Source organism: Prionailurus viverrinus, chromosome A3, assembly GCF_022837055.1.
Source record: "Prionailurus viverrinus isolate Anna chromosome A3, UM_Priviv_1.0, whole genome shotgun sequence".
In the NCBI taxonomy this organism is placed as follows: Eukaryota; Metazoa; Chordata; class Mammalia; order Carnivora; family Felidae; genus Prionailurus; species Prionailurus viverrinus.
In genome coordinates this window covers 25,921,668-25,939,923 of record NC_062563.1, presented here as the reverse complement: position 1 = coordinate 25,939,923, position 18,256 = coordinate 25,921,668, and positions in this window count along the sequence as shown.

Here is an 18,256-nt window from a genome sequence, read left to right as displayed (position 1 = left end):
CATGCCAGACTCCACACTGCATACTTTACACTTTCAATAAAAGATTCCAATTTCCCTGCAATTGGGGCAAGTCTCCACAAAGACCTTACCTCAGGGTCTGGGTGTTTCTTCCCTTGATGGCTGGCCAGGGGCACCTGGCAGCTGTAGCTATGACCTGATGGAGGATGGTTCAGGCCATGAGTGAAAAAAATATCAGATACCTATGAGGACCCTACAGATGGACAGGAGGGGATTTAATTCAGTTCTCACTGCCTTGGTTCAGGGCTCAATTTGGCTGATTCCTCTTGCCTCGGTTTCCCCCACCACTCCTCAGCACACAGGGAGGGCCCAGACTCAGAAGCAACAAGTTCAGAATCATCAGGCTCCACACTGCCAGAGGAACTGCCATCTAGCCTACCTCCCATGTGCCATGATGACGAGGGTCTCCTCTCCTTCCTCAGCTTTCAGCTGCTTTCTCCCTTCCTTTCCTCTTCTGTGTCCCCAGCAAGACTTTCCCAGGTCCTAAAGGGTGCATGGCTGTATCCCAGGTCCCAGGGGACAAAAAAAGATACCCTTCTGCCCCATCTTTCCGAGAGCTCATGTCCATCAAGGGCTTAACTACCTGCTGAGCCCTGCACTCAGGCTTTGTGTCTTGATCTCATTTAACCTCATGAGAGCACCATGAGGTAGGTACCAGGTAGGTCCCTATTTTGCAGATGGGGAAACCGAGGAACCAAGAAATGCAGGGACTTGCCCAAGGTCACACAGCTGCAAAGTGGCAGAGCTGGGGTTGGAACCTGATGAGTGAGCTCCAGAGCCCATGTCTTAACCACCCACCACACTGATTCTGTTCATAAGCTGCAGGGAGAAGCCCCACTGAGTTTGGCCCCAAAACTGTGTAGTCCTGAGCAGAAAGAAAGCACAGAGAGTCACACACCTGTACTGCTCCCATGCATCTGCTAGGAAGAGAGGCATATCACTTCTTCTCATATTTCATTGGCCAAAGCAGGTCGCATGACCCTGCCTGACCTCAAGGGGTAGGGAAGTGTGATCCTTTCTTATGGCGAGGAAGGGGAGGAAAACCAGACATATTGCTGAGCACAGGCACTGTGGTCCACGCTCTCCCATGTCCTCCTGGGGAGATGAGGCTAGGACAGGGGGATAGCGAGACTCCTGTTGCACAGAGATTCTACAGAAACCCAAGGCACCTCATGCCTTCAGGTCCAAACTGGGGAGGCCCAGATGCAGCAGCAGCCCAGAAAATGAGGTTCACAAGCTGGTCCTTCTCATGCATGCCCTTGGTTTCTAGAAATAAAGCCCAATGACTCCAGGTTCGCTGAAACCCAGACTCTGCCAATGTATTGTCAGTTCAGAGTACCTGTTTGGCTAACCCACACCCAAAGGCTCCTGGAAACCGTGTCTGCCAGACAGCGAGGGGAACAGCCAGCGTGTTCATGTTCAAAACAATCACACGGCATTCTACAGAGAGGTTCCCCTGCCAACAAGACAGCTTTGTGCGTCACTAAACTCAATTCTGGTGTCAGGAGGTCACTAGAGAATAAGCATCTTGGCGTCAGAAGGATGGAGCTCTTCCCTCTCTGCCAGTTGGTTGACTTGGTGAGACCCTTAGCCTTCTGAACTTCGGTTTTCCCATCTGTAAAATGGATAATAATAATTGTTATTAAACTCTAAGTGTGAAGCTATTTAAATGAGATTTTTTTTTTCTGAAGTGTTTGGCACTAAGGCTGGCACACAGTTAAGCACTCAATCTGGGCTTGCTGTGGTTAGTGCTAGTGTCGCAAGTGTGAGCCCTCGGGGCCCCTTGCCTCTGATCAGAGCTAAACTGAGAACAAGGAAGGGCATTTGACATGCTGGCAAGAGAGTGCCCAAGGAACCCCTCCCAGAGCAAGGCAGAGGCTGCTCTCCCAAACGGCTCCGTGGCGATGTTTAGAGCCACAGGGCACATTCAGAGCGGTTTCAGCAGAGCTATTTGATCCCAGCTCCCAGCCTTGAGAGGGCACAGAAACACTGAAGTCCCTTTTACATAATTAAGATAGCTTTTCCTCCCAGGGATTTTTTTTAAAGACTTTCTTTGTTGTTTTTGTTTGTTTGGTTTGGTTTTTCCCAATAGTTTATGTAACTCAATAGTGTATTGGGTGTATTCCTGGCTGCATCCTTCCTTCCTTCCTTCCTTCCTTCTTTCTTTCTCTGAGTGCCCATTCTGCCCTCACGAAGTTTAGAAGCTTAGATTCTAGTCCACAAGACACACCTTAAATAATAAGGCTGAAGAAAACAATAAGCAAATGACCAAAAAGGCTATTTTGAGATTGTATTGAGGGTCATAAAGGGAGGGAATAAACAGGGACACGTATCAGAGAGGGAAAGGAGACAGGGAGACACCATTGGGTTGTCAAGGAAGGTCAACCTCTCCAAAGAGGAAACACACCATCATCAGACAGACCTCTCTGGGGCGGAAGTTTAATTTCTTCTACCGTTTAATTTTCAACGGGATTTTTAAAACTTTTTTTTTTTTGAAACTTTTGTATTATCACTCTTCTTCCTAGTAGAAGGACCTAGTGTCTCTTTCTCCCCTGGTCTCCTTGGTAATGCCCAAATCCTAGCCCCAGAGATGGGGGGGAGGGGCAGCTCAGAGAGAAGTGGGGCAGGACTTCCTGTCCAGTCTGTTCTGGGAAAGGCTAGAGGAGAGGAAGTCCCGCCTTAGAGGGCGGTGTCTGTGAAGAGAATCCGGAACTTGGTTCCCAGGCAGATGGGTCATGCATGCCTTTACTGTTCTTACTGCCATTGTGTTAGAACCAACTCCTGTAATTCCCATGAATTCGTCCATTTGTTTCTATTTCTACCTCCACCTTGGTTCCTCCCATCATCTCTCTTCTGAACCACTCCAACTTTGTCATTGGTCTCCGCTCTTCCAGGCTGGCACATACTATCCATTTTCCACTCAGTGGCCAGAAGGTTTTTGTAATTGCAGACATCCAGTCACCTCCTTTCCCTGCTTCAAGCCCTTCTATGGGCTTTTCATGGCATCCAGAGCAAAATCCAAATCCCAAATCACTGTCCACAAGGACCCCTGTAGGGTCTGCCCCCAGCCATGTGTCCCCTGGTCCTCCCTGGAGGAGGGGCAGTGAAGCTCTCCATAGGCCCCTTACAACCCTTCCTCAGACATTAAAACACACCCGTACGCTCCAACAAGTTTAATTTATTCTGCTATTTAATTTTCTAGGGGATTTCTAAAACTTTGGGGGGGAGGCGTAGAACTTTTGGATTATAAATAACTCGTTTCATTTTCCATCGACTGTGGTTTCTCAACATTCAAAGGACACGTTCAGTCATTCTTTAAAGTAGGAAGACGGAAAGATTTGGAAGAATAGGGAAGGAGGAAGGGACGAGGTTGGATCATATTAGAATTTAGGCAGAGTAGCATGGGGTTGAGGGTCCAAATGATGATACATGGTCCAGAATGCTTGGACTTCTGGGGCACTGGCGGGTGCTAGTGGAGGAGTGAGGCATGATGGGATTAGATTAGTGCAGCTGATACAACAGGAGAGGATCATCAACACCTGGCCGGATTGTTCAGGCCTCGGACCACGCTGCCCCCTCCTCCTTCAGCTCACAATGATGTTGACCGAACCACCAAGTGAACAGTTGTTTCATTTTACTTTTTAAGATTTTATTTTTCAGTAATGTCTGCACCCAACGTGGGGCTCGAACTTACAACCCTGAGATCAAGAGTTGCACGCTCCACCGACTGAGCCAGCCGGGCTCCCCTAAACTGCTGTTTTAAGTTTAAAAGCGAGAAGAGCCTCTGTTAAGCAGTTCCACAAGCTTCGAGGCAAGTGGGGCTGCTTGAGCAGGTTCCTGGCGGGACACGGCCATGAGACTTGCCATGTAACTTCACTGGTCTTCTTCTTGAGTCATAGCTGATGAATAGCAAACTCTGGAAGCCCCCGCCAGGAGCTCATTTAGAAGTTTCTGCTGCTAAGCCTGAGTAACAAGCCATCTCAAAACTTGATGACATAAAACACAGTCTCAGTTTCCTCACAGATTCTGTGAGTCATGACAGCTTCTCTCTGCTCCAAGATATCCGGGCCTCAGCTGGGAAGAATGGTCAAGAGTGACTTGAGGGCTGCAGCTGGAATCATTTGGAAGCTTCTTCACTCACCCGTCTGGGGGCTGATGTTGGCTGCCAGCCAGAACACCTCCATGCGGCCTGTCCATGTGCTTCCTGGGTTCAAAATGTGAGTCTCCCAAGGGCACAAAATGGAACCTGTGTGCCACTTTATGATCTAGTTTTGGAGGTCATGTAGTGTCACTCCTGTTGTACTCATTTATTTTTTTTTATTAAAAATTCTTTAAGCTTTATTTATTTTTGAGAGAGAGAGAGAGAGACAGAGCGTGAGCAGGGAAGTGGCAGAGAGGGAGGGAGACACAGAATCCGAAGCAGGCTCCAGGCTCCAAGCTGTCAGCACAGAGCCCGACGCAGGGCTCGAACACACGAACCATGAGATCACGACCTGAGGCTGAAGTCGGCCGCTTAACCGACTGAGCCACCCAGGCTCCCTCCTGTTGTACTCAGTCAAAGCAGTCACAAAGGCCCTTCCAGGTTCATCAAAACGGCTACTTTGTCACAATGTCATGGAAACCTGTGAGCGTCCCTGCTGCCTGTGAAGTTCACTTCGTTGCCTCTTACCTTCACCACCCTCACCTTCAGCCCCACACCCCAAATCCCACTTGTAGGCCCTCCACTAGAACCAGTACTATTCTAGTCCAGTGCTCCCACTTTTCAGATGAGTACGGGGAGGTGCAGAAAGGGGAAGGGTGTCCCCAGGTCGAAGTAGCAGGCACAACACAGGATGCTGTTGTGTTCAGTAACATTGCTTTTGAGGCTGGTGATTCCTAGGAAATAACTCTGTTTCAATCGTTTTTTATTATATCACAAACCACTCCAAAACTTAATGGCTTAAAAGTCCCAACAATTGATTATTTATCCTGCTTCTGTGGGTTAACGGGGCCATTTTTCTGCCATGTGTGATGTTGACTAGGCGTTAGGGTGGCCGCAAGTTCCAGTGTTGAGCCTGAGGCCTTTCCTTGCACCTGCTCAGTTTTTTGGTGTCAGTCAGGCAGCCAAAGAGGTTGGGCCCTGCCAGTGTCCTCCCGTAGGACCTGTTTGTCCCAGGCCATTTACACTGGCATTTGTCTGACACCCTTGCAAGTCCTTCCAGTCTCTGCTTGAGCCCAGGTCCCATCTGGGGAGGTGGGGAGTGCCAAGACCCTATCGCCAATCCCAGAGGGGGTCACTCACTCCCCATTTAAGCAGATGGTTCCAGGGGCGCCTGGGTGGCTCAGTCGGTGAAGCGTCCCACTTCGGCTCGGGTCGTGATCTCGCGGTTTGTGAGTTTGAGCCCCACATTGGGCTCAGAGCCTGGAGGCTGCTTTGGATTCTGTGTCCCCCCTCTCTCCCTGGCCCTCCCCTGCTCTCTCTCTCTCTCTCTCAAAAATAAATAAACATTAAAAACAATTGTTTAAGCAGATGGTTCTGACCTAGAAGCACTGTGAAGTGGACTGTAGTCCCTAAGGGCACCAGACCACTCCTTGAGTCCCACGCTGAGCCCATCTGGTCTGTACTGTGGAGTCTCAGCCTTTCTCTGACGATTTGAGAAGGTACATCTTTTGAGTCAAAAATGGGAAGACATCGTCGTCATCGAAGTCATTGCCATAATAGCAGCCATTTATTGAGCACTTACTATGTGCTGGGGATTGTGCTAAGCACTCACAACTACCATCATGCAAGTATGATTACTTCTCCTTCCCATTACACAGATGAGGCAACTGAAGCTCTGAGAAGCTAAGTTCCCATCGTCAGACGGTATGCAGGTGGCAGCACTGGGATTCTTTCCCAGGCCTAGGACACTCTGAAGCTGGTGCCCTGCTGTCAGATGAAGACCTCCCCAAAACTGCCACGTGGGATTGTCATGAGGTTTAAACACGGTGAAGCCATTTAATCCATCATCCAACCTGGGACAGCTCTGTGAGTGAAAGGGGCGCTATTAACACGTACATGGGACGACAGGCACAGCCGGAACCGTTCTTTGCAGAAGGGACGTAAGATCAGCCTAGTAAATACGCACCAAGTGGGTACCCAGTCCCGAGCCAGGCACAGAGAGGACATTCGTTCAGCCTGTAGCTTGTCACTCCCAAACATGGCCAGAACCCCGCATCAGCCAGCCACCTCCCGCCACCGCATCACGAGTCTTTACTTGGGGAGAGACCAGTATCATCACTGGTTCTGTCATCAAGCATCTGTACACTGGGAGGGATCATTCTGAGGAGCAGTTATAAGGACCTTTGGGTAATCGAACATAATTGTTTTGGAATCTGCCCAAACCAGAGATGTCGTATATCCCTAGGCAGGATGGTGCTTGGATTCCTTTTTTTATCACAATCAGGCGAACTTTCAGGACCCTGGAAGACAGAAGCCAGCCAGGGAGACTTACGGGTTTTTATTCCCCATTAAGTAGAGTGCCGGGAAAACCCAGGTGTTATTTACAAGACGCCTCACTTTGGCCTCAAGCCGGCATCCTCAAATTTTGAGATGTCCAAGCCCCAAAACCGACTCGGTTCACTTAGATTTGGGCGAAGACGAGAGCTGGTATCGGCCGTGGCACTTGGCCTCAGCCAGCTGGACTGGGGGAGGAGGTGCTCTGATCCCGTGAATGGCTTTCCCCAGAGCAGACCCTGCGGCCTGCGGTGACAGCCCATCCCACCTCTCTTAACTCACACAGGACATGAAGAGACTCAGTGGGGTTCCTGGTCTTCCTTAGAAACATTACAATCTGACAAGCACAACTCCCCGCAGGTAAAGATGTTCTGTGGAGGACACGTGCGTGCGTGTCCCACATTCTCCTTTGTCTCTGACACAGAAAGGGATCCGACACAGGGTGGAGCATGGCCTTGAGTAAGGCTGCCTGGTCTAATCCTGCCACCCCTGCTGTGTGACCACAGGCAGGCTCCTTAACCTCTCCAGGGCAGTGTAAGGGTTAAATGCATGAATGTGGAGAAAGTGCTCAGAACAGTGCTATGTGCCACACACAAGTTTTGCTGATTTAATATCTGGGCAAGGGGTGCCTGGACAATTACAGGAGTGGCGTAAGGACAGTAGACAATCGACCGGCCCCACGGCTTCCCGGAGCTTCTAGCTGGTGCCGTGTGGTCGTCGGGGGGGTGGTGACAGCTGGGGTGGCGGTGGTGGTGGTCTTACGAGGAGTAACAAGCAGTTGGCACAGCAAGAAAAAGGCGGAAAGGAAAGAGAGACAGACCCCACACATGCTTTTCAGTGTATTGGTTTTTTTCTGGAGGTGGTGGTCATCTCTGTTGTCCAGTGGTCCATCTGGTGGAGCACCCACGTTGGGTCCCCTGGAAGGGTTGCTCAAAGATGGTGATGTCATCTGAAAAACAAGAAAACGCACAATGAGCCACACATGCTGGCCTGTGGCCCGTGGCTCCCACACTCCCCATGGCTGGAGCTTTTCGGCTCTGAGCGTGGCCCTCCCCTGTGCCAGCACCAACCCCGCTGAGAGAGCCTCTTCTTTGAATACAAACTTCCCAAGGCCCCTTCTGCCTGTCCATCCCCACACCTCTGGTCACGGTCTTCTCAAAGCCATCTGGGAATCTTTGAGAAGGCAGCACCCAGGGCCCCAACCTGGGGCTCCTCAGGTAAAAGGAACCTTGATCCTTCTGGTGTTATTGGGTTGGTCTTTGGGTCGGGCAAAGCACGGGAGGGAGACATGACATTCTGAGTTTATACCCACTAAGGCAGGTCAGGTTAACAAAGGGAGAAGGATGGAAGGGGAAGTTCTAGCACGTTCCAGGAGCAGTGACAGGCACTTCCTACCCATTATCTCGCAAAATCCTTGAAACCATTCTGGGGGACAAAGGGGATGATCCTCACTTCATAGATGAGGATGTGATGCTCAGAGGGCTCAAGGGACTTGGCCAAGTTAGCACAGCAAGTAAGTAGAGGGACAGGAGCGTGGCCCAGGTCTGACTTCAGAACCTGCTCCTTTTCACTTCACCACAGAGAGCAAAGGCCAGAAAGAGGAAAGCCCGGAGACTCTGGGGAGTAGAAAAAAGACTAGTCTGACCAGAGCAAGTGAGCAGTGGAAGGTGGAACTTAACTAGCAGGAAGCTCACAGCAGATTTTGGAGGCCTGCAGGTTTGGCTGAAGAGTTTGGATTTCCTCCCGTCGACAGTGGGGAGCTATGGAAGGTTCTTGAGGAGGAGAGGAACCTGATGTTGGTGTTGGCTATGCTAGCGTGGACAAGGTAGACCACAGTGGGAAAGGCTGGAGCCTCGGTCAGGGCTTGGAGGAAGAGAGGAGACCACTGGTATAGGCCTGGTTAACCGGACATTGACATTTCATTTTCCCAGGACCTCCCTGTGTGAAAAGGACGCCCACCCAGTCTGAGGCCTAGACCCCTGCGATGTCCCTACCCCTGAGCCCTGAGGTCTGAGCTTAGGCAAGAGGGCCGTCCTATGCCCTCAACTGCCCGCTGCCACACTGAGGCTCTCTGACTGGACACAGGACTTCACCAACGTCACCAAAGCTTGCCCTCAAATGATTCAACTTTCCATTTTTCGCACAATTCTGGGGAAAGAGTCAATGTCTGCGATTCAATGATCCATCAGCCTAAAAGCCCCAAAGGTGGGGTTCTGGACAGCTGGCGGGTGCTCGAGAAATGCAAACCCCGCCCCCACCCCTTGTGGATCATTAAGTATAGCCTTTCCCATTTTGGAGATGGGAAAACTGAGGCCCAAAGAGGCAAAGGGGCTAGCCCAGGGCTACACGCCAGTAGTGTGGCAGGGTCAGGACCAAGTCTCTTGAGTTCACATCAAAGCCCCTTCCACTTCATCACTGTGACCATCTGTGTCACACCCTGGTGAACATAGAATCCCCAGGGCAGCATGTAAAAATGCAGGCCACCAGGTCCCCTCTCAGTGCTTCTGACTCAGTAGCTTCAAGATGGGGAACTGGAATCTGAGTTTAATAAGCTTCACGGGCTGATTGGGGGAAAGACCTGGAGAAACACTGTTTTAGTCGACACTCTTAATTGTGCAATCAGTGAAACTGAGTCTGGAGAGAGCAAGGGGCACATAGCAAGCCGGTGACAGAGTTGGTTTTGGGACCCAGGTATTTGATGCTGAACCCAGCTGGGCCTGAGTGACTTGAGGGCATTTCAAGCGATTCCCCAAATCCCATGAGTCTGCTCCTGTCCCCTGCACGGAGGTGACTAAGAGAGCCAGCCCAGCTGTCAGCTCCTGGCCCCCCTGCACTTTCCCCACAAGAGGTGACTTGGAAAAGGGCAAATGCAGAAACTGGCCTGGCCTGAGCTTGATAAAAACAAGCCGGGCTGTTGCCCTAGGGGAGCCACGGGGCTCAGCTTTCAGGAGCCCTTGTTGTCAGCCCTGAGCCCCCTGCCTGGCCCGGCCCCCACCTCCGCCCCATCTGAACACTAACATCTCACTTCAAGCCCCCCCGCCCCGATTCACCTGCCCCCTGGGGAATTCTGCACCGCCCCTCACCCCCAGTCTCTCTGGCTGCACCCTCACAGCTCTCTCTGTCCTCCCTCTACCTGCCCTCATCCCTCATCCCGGATGTGCAACTGTTACCCTCTCTCCAAGTTGCCCAGATCGCTCAAACTGTTTATTGGCATTGTCCTGCTTCAGGGCCTTGTTCCCTGGTTGCTGCACCAGAAGAGTCTCCCGGCTCCTGTCCTTGCCCAGATCTACCCTTTCATGGGCCACGCATCTGATTCTTCATCTACCGATCGTTCATTGAGCAACTACTATGTTCCGGGGCACAGGATGAGTAAGACAGCCTCCCCTGCCTCCTGTCCTTTGAGCTTAGGCGGCTCTACTGTTTGAGAGGCCATGCTGGATCTTGGGAATCTTTGCCAAGGCTGCCAGTCTTGGGATCTTGGCCGCTACACAGCCTCTAAATGCCAGGGTCCTCTCCTCTCTCTATGGCACTGGCAGAGAGCAGGGTGCAGGCCCCAGCTCCTCTTCCCAGACTTGGGCAGACCCTCCCTGACTGGAGGGTTACAGAATGTGCTGTAGCTGTGATTCATTTGACCCTCACGTGGGAGCTGTGAGGCAGAGCAGGGGTTGGGATTCCCATTTCACAGATGGGAGACTGAGGCATGGGGCGTGGGAAGGTGTGACTTCCCAAGGCCACCTGGTGAGGAAAGGACAGGGCTCGGTGACAAGCCAGGCCTCCTGCTCACGCCCAAAAGACTCCTCGCCCTCATCCTAAGAGCAGCCGTGGTTCGGGCTTACTTGGTGCCTGACACGTGATGTGCCCTTGGCAGGCGACTCAGCCAGCTGTTGCAATAGCCCTTTACTTCACGCACAGGCACCAACTGCATCTGACAGACAGATGAGGACACGGAGGCTCAGAAAGGTAGCTTGGGGCCACCTCAAGCGTGAAGAGCAAAGCTGAGATTCAAATGCAGGTTGTCCTGACTTCAGAGCATGTGTTTCTAACCTAAGCCACAGAGACCATGGGGTGACATTTAAACTCAGCCAAACACGGGGTCATGCAAAATGACCAGAGGAGCGGGGTGTGAGGCTGGGAATCAGCAGTCCACATCTTACCAGAGTGTTCAAACTGAGCTCTTTGACCAAATGAGAGTTTCCGGGCAGCCTGATAGAAAAACAGCTTTGGGAGTTGGGCCGCTTGGGTTGCAGGACAGTGGGCTTCAGAAGCCCTGCCCCTCCAGGCCCTCTCACTCCCAAGACAGCCCCTGGTCAATGAGGATAATAGTGGTGACAGTGGAGATAAAGTCCTATTAAAATCGTTTCACAGAAGCAGCCAAGATTCTCTGAGCACTTGCCATGTGCTGGCCAGACCATTCGTTACTGCCTTATTCTTGTCCCCGTTTACAGATGAGGAAATTGAGGCGTAGGCGAGTTGGTCAATCAGTATGAGAACACACTGATAACGAAGGGCAGACTCAGGATTTGAACCCAGAGCCCGCAATGCGCTTCCTCACTGAGTCCCCGGGGGATGGAGCGGGGATACAAGAGAACTTTCAATGGCTTCATCTGCAGGACTGTGTTCTTTTTCCCAAGAACCTTCCTCTCAAAAGTGGCTTCTCCCACAAAGCTCCCCACCTTCCCTTCTACAGACTTTCCTTCTCCCCCTTTCTGAAAGATAGTTCCCTTTCCGTCCCTAATCCCTGTTCAAGGGCATCGGCTGGGAGCCTGGCCGCCAGGGCTCTGAACAAAAGGGGTGTGATGGCCCCACCAATGCCCGGGAAGCGAGCCAGGTGGTTTTCAATTTGCTCTCAGCAGAAGAGGAGTGTTATTGCTGCTACCAATCTACTTAGAGTTATTGGGAAACAATCTTTGATCGCAATCTCGTGATTTCTGGCATAAATGTTGGAAGCAGTTCCGAGAATTGAGCAACACCGTCTTAATGAAACTCCCCCATGTCCACCCGTTTGCCAAACAAATAAACAGCAATTTTTTATAGCACTTAGTTCTCCGAAGTTGAAAATTAGGTCTCTGCTGCTTTGCTGAATCCTGTCCCTTCCAGCAGTGACTAAATTCATGTGCAGATAAAAGAACAAATTGAGAAAAAGCTCTGTTCATTTCCTTAAAACATCCACTTCCAAATCAATATTACTTTGTGTTTAATCATTATTAAATTGTTAATAGACTATCCATGAATGTTAATTGCAATAACAATGTAAAAGATTATTTTAAACAGTGCCTTATGGTAAAAAAACAAAATTGAAGAACTTTTAATCAAGATACATATTTTTGATTCAGAGGAGTGCACTTCCCTCTCTGCCTGCCAACCCCCTCCCCTGTTCTTTTCCCATTTGTTAGCTTTGCAACAGCCCTACTGACCTCCTAACTACTCCTCTAACACACCGGCACCTTTTCCACCCCAGGGCCTTTGCACATGCTGCCCCCTCTGCCCAGACAGCTCGTTCCCGAGATATAATTATGGCCTCCTTTCTCACCTCCTGCAGTCTTTGCTCTAAGTCACCTTCTCAGTGAGGACTTCTCCGACCTCTGTATCAAAAATTTCTCTCCCTTTCTCTCAACGCTTCATACTCTCTGCCTTGCCTTTTTCCCTCTTAGCACCAATCCCCTCTTGGTATAAAGACATCATTCAGATTGGATTAGGGTTGACCCTCATGACCTCATTTTAACTTAATGACCTGTTTAAAGGCTCTCTTTCTCTCCAAGTGCGGTCACATTCTGAGGTGCTGGGAGCTGGGATTTCAGCATATCGATTTGGGAGGTGGACACAAGCCAGCCCTTAGCACACGGGAAGCTTCACTTCATGCTAATGCCGCCAGCTCTATGCTTATGATTTGTGCACTTTGTGTTTGCATGTTCTGCTTCAGTAAAGATGTGAGAGGCACATGGTTTAAACCAAATTATATTAGTACAAACAAAATGATTTGGAGTCTGCTCAGGTGGAGGTTTCTCTGACTAAAAATTAGTGTGTCTTCCAAGGCTCTGGGGTAATGCTGCACGTAAATCCCCAGGGCTGTGGACAGATGGAGAAAGGGACAGCCCACGAGGTTCTGCATCCGGACCCCGAGATGAGAGGGAGAGCTGGCCCGGCTGATTTGCCCCATCCCCCATCTCAGCAGATAAACCTCCTCCCAACCCTCCCTGATGGAGGTCTCCAGACCCGTATATGCCCATTTTACAGATGGTACAAACTGAGGCTTCAAGAGAAGGGACTTACCCAAAAGCCACCCTGGCTGTTTGGTTGTGAGCGTCCTCAGCCCTGACTGAGCCTGGTCACACGGTCCTATCCCTCAGGCCTGGCACCGTCCCACCATTTCCCATGAGCGAGGTGCAAAATGGGCAAAGAGCCTGCAGGCAGAGAGAGAGGCCAGCCAGCTCTTGCCAGGCAGCCTGCCCAGCCTAGGCGTCCTTTGGCCTGGTCACCTTGTGACCAGCTCCGGATTCCCACACCAGTGGCATCCTAAGGACACAGGGCACAGCCTGGGTGCCTGGGAGGGATGAGAAAGTGGGGTTAAGATGAAGTGAGACCTCCTCCCCTGTGGCGGTCAGGGGACCTGGGTCCCTCCTCGTGCAGCACTCATTTGCTGTGTGATCTCGCTGAGCCCCTTTGCCTCTCTGGGCCACAGCCTCCTCTCCCAGGAGAAACACACTGAGGATGAGTGAATGGCGACAGAAAGACCCATCCTCATGGCCACAACAGCCCTCCAATGGCACCACCCTTTAGAGTTTGCCGGTCAGCCTTCCCGACCACCAGGGAAGCACTGCTGAGGCCGGTGCCTGGAGGGCATCTGAGACCCTGTGATAGGACGTGACACATTCAAGATTCCCCAGCTGGCCAATGATAGAGCCCCTAAAGCCACTCTGGGGACTCTGAGCCCAGCCTGGGGGCTCTGCCGCTCCTTTGGTGACCCCTGGGAGGAGGGAGAATTCCCACAGGAGTACTGGCATTTCCAGAGAAATTGTGGCCCTTCTCTCAACCAGAACCGGAATTCTCCCAACAACACTGAGACTCCTTAGGGATGTTGACAATGCCCTGGAATTCCCTCAGGATTAGTGCACCGCCCCACCCCCTACCCCCAAACACTATATTCTTACAGAACACTGGTCTTTCTGAGCTGTCATTAGAATTCTTAGAAACAAAGGCTCTTCAACATAGAAAGATTTCGTAAGGAAAGGTTAGCATTTCTCAAGAATTGGAGTATCCTCTCAGAAATGTGAGTTTCCTTACGAATTTTGAGATTTCTGACACCCACAGAAAGGCTGACAGTCTCCCCCAAGTCAATGATTCTCCCCCAAGAAAACTAAGAGACTCCACAGGAAGTTGCCTAAAAATGGAAGCTAACTTCCGGGGCACTTAAGATGCCTCAGGGAATCAGGTAAAAGCCGTGTTCTATTCCCAGAACTTTGCAAGATGCACACCAAGAGACGTGGGTGCCTGCAGAGAACCCCTCCACACACACACCCACATACACAATTGCGTACATGATGCAACACACACACAGACACACACACACACACACACACACACACGCAGGGATTCATGGTGGTCTCAGGAAGTGACAAGTTCCCGCCCAGCTGACCTCATGGCCTCATCCTCCTCAGGCCTCCTGTTCTCCACCCCACCTCCTTGCTGGTATCAGCCACAAGTGGCCAGTCTTCCAGAAGCCCTGCTCAGGGCCCCCAGGGCACCTGCCCGCCCCCTCCTGCCTGCTACTTAAGCTCTTCTCCACCGCTGGCTCTCACTCCAGGGGCAGGTGGAGGAGACCCGAAGGTCCCAGGTGACGGGAGCCATAACCCAGGTAAGGGTCCCACATTCCCTGCTCTCAGAGGCCTGGAGAGCAGCCGGGTGGTGCTGGATAAGGAGCTGGAGCCCTGGGTTCTGGTCCTAGCCGTGACGCTGTCCTGCCAGATGACCCTGGGGCCTCAGTTTCCAGATCTGCAGAATGGAGACCCTCAACCTTTGGTATATTATGTCTGTCAAATAACCAACACCACACCTATGGGAAATCCAAAGCCCACTTGTCCAAAGACCAGAAATGTGTCGGCTTATGAACACACTGTGTTGATTTTGCTCATTTGTGGCAAATATTAAGGATTCAGAGCACTCCCTGCCTGGGAGGAAGGGACACAGAGATGAGAGATGAGTGCTAAGCGCAGGGCCCAGAATCTGCTGGCGCAATTGTCATTGTCATTGTTCTGGAGGCTGTTAGCCCAGAGAGAACAGGTGCTCTGCTCGTGTGTGAGACCACTTCGGCCACCTCCCCGCAGGTCCCAGGCCAGAAGGGGGCATGAGCTCCCTTCACATGACCGGGGTCTTGTGGGGAATCCAAGGGGGTGGCAGGGTGGGGATTGCAATTGGGCATCTGCAAACAACAATCATAACTGTAGTTGTTCCATTTCTTGGTCCAGTTTATGAGGACGCAATCCCCCCCTTCCTTCATCTGCAGGGTGCTCGATAGGGGACCCCGCGGCCACCACATGACACCAGTCTTTTGTACGTACTACCAAGAAAGCCAACGCGCTGCAAATTAAACACATGAATTGTAAGATGCCTCCTGATTTCAGAGACAGTCCTGTGAGAGAAAAATCTGGGTCAAAGCCACTTAAACGTGGTAGTAAAAACCAGATGGTGTAATAGATATGATGAGCTTCTGAGTCCTCCAGCAAAGGAGTGCCCTCCTGCCTGCCCACTGTCTGCCTGTCTTTCTTCCTTAATTCCTCCCTCCCTTCCTTCCCCACTGCCTTCTTTCTTTCTTTCTTTCTTCCTTCCTTTTTTCCTTCCTTCCTTCCTTCCTTCCTTTGTCTTTCTTCTTTCTTCCACATTTCTTAAAATTTCTTTAAAATTTCTTTTTAAATTGAGTTGCATACATAAAATGTACATCTCGATGACTCTTTCCTTATGTGTACACCCATGTAATCACTGCCCAAATCTCAAGACAGAACACTTCCATCACCCAAGAGTCTCCCGTATGCCCCATCCTGGTCATACCTGCCCCCAGAGGGGACTACTCTTCTGACCTCTATCCCCATGGGTGAGTCTTGTCTCATCTGCTTTTGATCTCCATGGAAGCAGAATTGTACTGACTTCTTTTGTTCAACATAATGCCTGTGAGATCCACTCGTGTCGCTGCGTCTGTCAGCTCTCTCTCATATTTCTTTCTTCTAACTCAAATGAAATCCAGTCCAGGAACCCTGGCTCCTCCCTTCTTCTGCCCTCCCCTCCCTGGGATGCACTTGGGCCCCAAACAAGTTCCCCCTGTGTGTGTTGGCTGTGCCCACTGCCCCTCACCCAGGCTGCAGAGTGGCCCCAGGAGGTCCTGCTGCCTCCTCCCTCAGCCTTCTGGTCAACCTGAGGCCTGGAGGCACTCCACAGGCCACTCTTTCCAGCATTTCTCACATTCAAGCCTTCGTGAGCATCCATCAGGTGAGAGTGCAGACCCAACATTCCATATCTGCTTCCTCACGCCCAGGGAGGGTGAGGTCTGCCTTACTCTGGTGACCTCCAATCCCAAGCTCCTTGTGTCTGTTTTCCCTCCCTCCAGCTCGCTCAGCTATAGTTCGGGGCTTGAGTTCTTAAACTGGCAGTCCCAGGGATGGAGCCCAGCAGTGTGAGTGCACAAGTGTGTGCACATGTGTGCGTGTGTCCCACAACATATATTTGAATCACTTTTTTTTTAAGTTTACTTATTTATTTTGAGAGAGAGAGCATGAAGAGGGGAGGGGCAGAAAGAGAGGGAAAGAATCCTAAGCAGGCTCCACACTGTGAGCACAGAGCCCAACTCAGGCGTCGAACCCATGAACCGTGAGATCATGACCTAAGCTGAAGCTGAAAGTTGGATGCTTAACCAACTGAGCCACCCAGACATCCCTATTTGAATAACTTTTGAACTCTGACTTAGTTGCCAGTATCTTAAAATCAAAAGTTTCAATTCACCCTCTTGACAAGTTGTGTGTGTGTGTCCATGATAAGCCAGGCCCTACTGTGGAGGCTGGGAATACGCAGTGAACAAAACAAGGACCTTGCCAAAAAAGGACCTTACATTTACAGGCACTTGCATCAGAATTAAAAAAAAAAAAAAATCCCTGCTTTTCTGGAAAGTTCTAAGTTCTAGCCAGAAGGGGTCCACGTCTCCCATATGGTACAGTTGGCTAGTGTCTTGTAAAAATCACACATTTTGAAAGGCACTTGCCCTCCAGTGCATGGCAGCCCCTTCCCTCATTTGAGCTGCTTGCCTGGCTCCTGAAGGCATTTGAATCCTTTACGCCCTGGTCTAGACTTCTGGAAAGCGACTACTGTCAGTCCTGATCTACAAGGAAGGCTGATGAGGACCTTTCTCAGCCTTCTCCCTTCCCCACTGGGCTCATACCGTCTCCTCCCCACCTCCAACACACACAGAAAAAGCCCAGGCCTAGGACTGGAGATGGTGGGGGGTAGGGAGTGGGGGGTGGGGAGGGGACATTCCCTCCCAATTTCTATAGTATTAAAAACAAATTCCAGGTGATTCTCAAGAAGCTACCATCTCTGTTAGATTATTAAGAAATTACCTTTTCAGGGAGCACCTGGGTGGCTCAGTTGGTTAAGCGTCCCTCTTCAGCTCACGTCATGATCTCCCAGTTTGCGACTTTGAACCCACAGCAGGATCTGTGCTGACACCTCAGAGCCTGGAGCCTACTTTGGATTCTGTGTCTCCCTCTCACTCTGCCCTTCCCCTACTCATGCTCTCTCTCTCTCTCTCTCTCTCTCTCTCTCTCAAAAATAAACATTAAAAAATTTTTAAATAAGAAATTATCTTCCCAGGAGTGCCTGGGTGGCTCAGTCAGCAGAGCATCTGACTCTTGATTTTGGCTCAGGTCATGATTCCAGGGTCATGGGATTGAGCTCCACTTTGGGCTCTGTGCTGAGTGCAGAGCCTACTTAAGATTCCCTCTCTCTCTCTCTCTCCTTCCCCTGCCCTTCTCCCCCCACTCATGCTCTCTCTTTAAAAACAAATTAAAAAAATAAAAAAGAAATTCCTTTCCATGATCACTGCTATCTATTAGGGTTTCTCATGGGCCCAGTGCCGTGCCAGGGGCTTTGTGCACATTATCTTATTCATCCTCCAACCTCCTTGTAACAAGGGTCTGCTCTCAGCTTCATTTTACAGCTGAGAGACTTAGGCTCAGAGAGGTAACCTCACTCAGCCAAAGTCACCCAGCAGTTAGATGGTGAGCCTGGAACTGGGAGCTGGATCTTCCTGCCTCCATAACCACCTATAAGCCCCCACTCTAATCCACTCCCATTCTTGCCAAAGGGGAGTCCTTGCTGATCTTCTCTGGAACTGAGGAGGTTGGCCCAGCTCACCACCCATCCTGCCTTTGTCTCCTTGCCTCCCCCGTGATGGGACTGAGCTAAAGAAAACGGGCAGAGAAGAATATTCCCACCATTAATGCCTGCTGTATACCCGTAGGCTCTGTGCTAGGATCCAGGGATATCATATCAGAGTCTTTCTTCAAAAGGTGACACACAAGGGTAAGTTGCTACAGTGACTGTGATAAGGGAGATCATTGGCTTTAGCCCTTGTTACCACTTCCTTTGCATCCGATTTAGTTATATATTGTTGCATAACAAACTGCCCTCCAAATTTGGTGGCTTCTATCAGGAATTCAGGAGCAGTTGAGTTGGACGGTTCCAGCCTGGACTCTCTCTGTGTTGGAATTAGGTATTGGCTGG